The sequence below is a fragment of the Amphiura filiformis genome, chromosome 7, assembly GCF_039555335.1.
Source record: "Amphiura filiformis chromosome 7, Afil_fr2py, whole genome shotgun sequence".
Taxonomy (NCBI): domain Eukaryota; kingdom Metazoa; phylum Echinodermata; class Ophiuroidea; order Amphilepidida; family Amphiuridae; genus Amphiura; species Amphiura filiformis.
In genome coordinates this window covers 19221904-19226448 of record NC_092634.1, presented here as the reverse complement: position 1 = coordinate 19226448, position 4545 = coordinate 19221904, and positions in this window count along the sequence as shown.

The window sequence follows — 4545 nt, the reverse complement described above, 5'->3', positions numbered from 1 at the left end:
ATTTGAGCACAAACACACTCCGCCATAGCACCGCTTCGACTCGTAGCCAGCACTGTCTACCAGGGCGGGCAATCTAAAAAATTCTTGGCATTTTGAGATAAGAAAAGGGCCCATAATTATGAATATTGACCCGGGTTTTATGATGAGTGTCACCCCCGGTTGGGGAAATACAGGATGCGTCAAAAAAGTGCAATAGAGAAAGAATCCATTCTTATTTAAGAACCGAGTTGAACTTTTTAGGTTTTAATAAATTTCATAAATAACATATCCATTAGTGATCTTGTGTGAAAAAATCAAGGCATTATCATTTACCGCTTTGTTTTTATGACACATTTTATAGCGATACCCAATTTTAGTGTTTGTCCAAGAGACATCTAAAAAATGTCAGCCCACTCTGTGTAAGGTAGATTTGGAACAACACCTAAACTCAAAAAATAAAGTATCGAAACGATTATAGATGGTCAGATATATCGGAAAATGAAATATATAGCAAAAACTTATTTAATGTAGATAAAGCACAGCTTTCTCCTGCGCATTTTGATACCTCTTTCGTTGCTCTACGATATCATTTGGTCGAGTTATGGGCGCTTGAGTGGCTTCAAGTCGGATTTTGAAAGTTGCACTTAGCTCCTATTCAAGCCAAATGCGTTCGTCGTGTACAAACACACACAAAATCAAGACAAAGATGTGCTCTGTTTACTTAACCATGAACTTTACTCCTTCGACTTCCAACTTCAATACTTGCTACCCTTTACTTATCTCTGACTTATCTCATGAACTCTTTCTGCTGACATCTCAATACTTGGTGTGCCCACCATCACACACACTCATTGTGAATTTGGCGGACAAAAGCAATGGTCATTTATTGGTTACAGTACAACGCATTTGGCTTTACTTGATAAACTGAATTTTTATGGGTCAAACTTAAAATTCAAAGCCCGCTCTAATTCTTTAGATTTGGAAGGAAGGAAAAAGTTATGGTCAGATATAAACACGGGTCTTTGTAAGTTATGCAATTTAAACCAGGAGGAAACAGTTGATCACTTTCTATTCAATTGTACAAGTTTGGACTACATAAGGAATGACCACTTCAAAAGACTTGAAAGAGATCTATGTTCTAAAGGGTGGGAAGTAATTTGGCATATGTTTTCGGTTGGGGATGCAAATATTAGACACCATCTCCTCTTAGATAACATCTTCGAAGATAGCTATGATCTAGGGTCTATACTTGATAAATGTAGTAAACTGTTTCTCACTGATGCGTGGAAAGAAAGGAGTAATATATTGAAAGACTTATGATCTCATAATTATAACCCATATTAATGTATTGGGTATTGATTTATGAAGCTCATACAAACATGTATTATATATGTATATCTGTATGACACTGTAAGTGTCTTTTTTGTAACAATTGATTAAGTTATTTCTTTCTTTCGTTTTTCTTCTTTCTTTCTTTCTTTTTTTCTTTCTTTCTTTCTTTCTTCTTTCTTTCTTTCTTTCTTTCTTTCTTTCTTTCTTTCTTTCTTTCTTTCTTTCTTTCTTTCTTTCTTTCATCCGTTCTCTTTCTTTAGCCCTCTTCCTCACTTTAGATTATTTATATGTACCCTTTGCTTGAGTATATTTTTACTTTGTTATATAATTGTTGATAATTATTAAACTTTGTTTGTATATTTAATGTCTTGGATGCACCATCAGATAGATGAGTGCCGCTGATGTAAAAGTGAATTCCAAATAAAAACTTGAAACTTGAAACTAGGAGCTAAGTGCAACTTTTAAAATCTGACTTGAAGCCACTCAGGCGCCCATAACTCGACTAAACGATATCATAGAGCAACAAAAGAGGTATCAAAATGCGCAGGAGAAAGTTGTGCTTTATATACATTAAATAAGGTTTTGCTATATATTTCAGTTCCCGATATATCTGACCATCTATTATCGTTTCGATACTTTATTGGTTGAGTTTATTTTCTTAACCTCATTGGCATTGAAATAAAATGGAGCACCCAAAGTGTTACTGTTCTTGGTCTTGTTTAAGGAGAAGATTTATTTGTTGTTATTTTCATTTTCCCTTTACTTTAAAGATGTTTATTCTCTATCAAAAACATATAAATTTGTAAGCGGGTTTTTCAAATGTCGAAATGAAATGCGCGCAAATTGAAGTGGAGTCAATTACAAAATATCCAGGAAGTTGGACATATTGGGGTTTTTAAAAACTGGAGTTGGAGTCGAGTGATGTATAGGAAAGACTTAAATTAATGTTAGAAAGTTTGTTTGAACAGAAAAAAATTAAATTAAAGTAACGCACGCAGCAAAAGGACTCATAAAAATTAAACGGTAGGCCTAGTACTATATAGTAGCGAGTCACTTCATTTTTTCACAGAAGGTAACTATTGAATGTGGCATTTATAAAAACTTTCAATGATGGGAAACTTGGTAGTCTGGTTCGTATATAAATATCGATTCTTTGCTCTATTGCACTTTTTTTTACTTACCCTGTATATTTAAACAGTTTTACTTTTTTCCCTTTAATGTGACACCACTCAGGGGGTCATACCTTCTTGGTATTTGGAAATATGTCCATTTTAGACCAACAGGTTGCTGAGTAAGGAAGTGAGAAAGACTACGACCATTTTATGGTTTAGCAAAAACTAAAGTAAAAAAAAAAAGAAAAAGAAAAAAAGAAGGGGTTTGAGACGCACTTTTAAATCAAGATCGAATTATGAGAAGGTGAAATGGAGACCCCAGTAGGCTAATTCCTACATGCTTTCATGAAATAGGCCTATGTAACAAAAAAAAAGTGAATGGGGGGTCAAGAACAATTGTAAGGGGGGGTGTAAACATTGACAAAAATGGTCATAATTCAAAATGGGCTAAAAGTACAACAAAGGGCTTGGCTACGCCACTGCTCCTATAAGTCGAACATAATTTGCATCTTGATAGCAACTTTCATTTATCACTTATTGTTTTACCTATTCATAAAAACAAAGTCATTTTATGTTTAGGGTTCATTCAGCGACTTTACTTGCAGATTCATTTAGGCCTTCTAAGCAAAATAACGTCAAAGAAACTTACAGCACAGTGGCCTATGTATAGGAATAATGATCCATCAGCCCCATAAATCCTGGCTATACCCCTAGCCGTATATGAAGCCAATTGCTTATTATTGCTAAATAATTTTGATACTATTTCAGAGAGGTAGCATATTCAAACAATGTGATAAAAGTAAAAATTGTGTGTTTAATACAGATATCAGACTGAAAGTAAACTTTATAATGATTAAATACATGTATAGCTGGCATGACACAGACCGTTGCGTGTGTTGCCGCGCCAGGACAGTGGCGTAGCCAGGATTTTTCCAAAGTGGTTGGGAGAAAAGGCAGGAGAGGCCAGGTGACTTTCATGGGGGAAAATGTGCGGAAAATCGGCCCAAAATACAAAAACCAACAACTTAAAAACCGTGTCGGTCAGCATTCCACAGTGGGCAAGATGTCCGAAGGGGGTGGGGGATTCCCCCTTCGCCTAACCATGGCAATGGCTCCTTTTCTTCTTCTTCCCCTCCTCTCTTTCTCTCCCCTTCCCTTTTCTCTCTCCTCCCTCTTCTCTTTCTCTTTTTCCTCCCTTTTCCCTCTTTTTTGCAAATAATAGGGGGGCGGCCGCCCCCCCCCTGCCCTGTGGCGCCGCCGCTGAATGAACGTGCCTAGGACCTATATATCCCGTATAAATGCTATGCAACACGACAAGATACCCTAAACGAGCCGTAAGCCTACATCCCGTATGCTATGCTACGTATAACACAACAATTTCTCTGTAGGGCCTACTTTTAATGCAGCGCGAGCGCGAATAAACCGTTGTCGGGTTTAAAAGTTTAGATTATGTTGCATTTAGGCCTATCCCAGCAAACACAAAACATTTTCGACCAGGGAGGTAAATAAGGATAACTTACTGCAATTTAATATATTTTTGCCCTCAAATCAGGGACAATAATTTACTGGGTGGGCAGCGATAATGGCATCCAGGCGTTGGATTTTCAGAAATGTAGACCTGGTTTACAATGGTTTTGCGTGCATGGAAGTTGACTTTGATGTAAAAAGTGGACTTTACCCTTCCCCTTAAAATGCATCTATATAGATAGGCCTATTAGCATATACCTATTGCAACTTAAGAAAAATTGTATATCGTATTATATTTCACTTTGGACATTTAAAAATCTTGCACTATAATTATCACTCACTATTAGTCCTAGGTAGGGGAAAAGCAGTAAAGTTACATGGGGAGGATAATGTTTTTATTTGATATTACAGCGAAATAATGTTTTGATTTTTACTTCTTGTCATAGATGCATATCACTCACAGATTAAAGAAATGTAAATTAAATTATACCTGTTTTGGACGGGTGATTTTCTAAAGTGTATTGAAATGTTTTGATAAGAAATGAAAATGTGTTAAAAACATGAACAAAACTATATTTCTAACATTTATAAAAAATGTTTGCCAAGCAGTATTTGACCAGGTATTTACTAGTGATTTTAATGTTTACAAGTATTT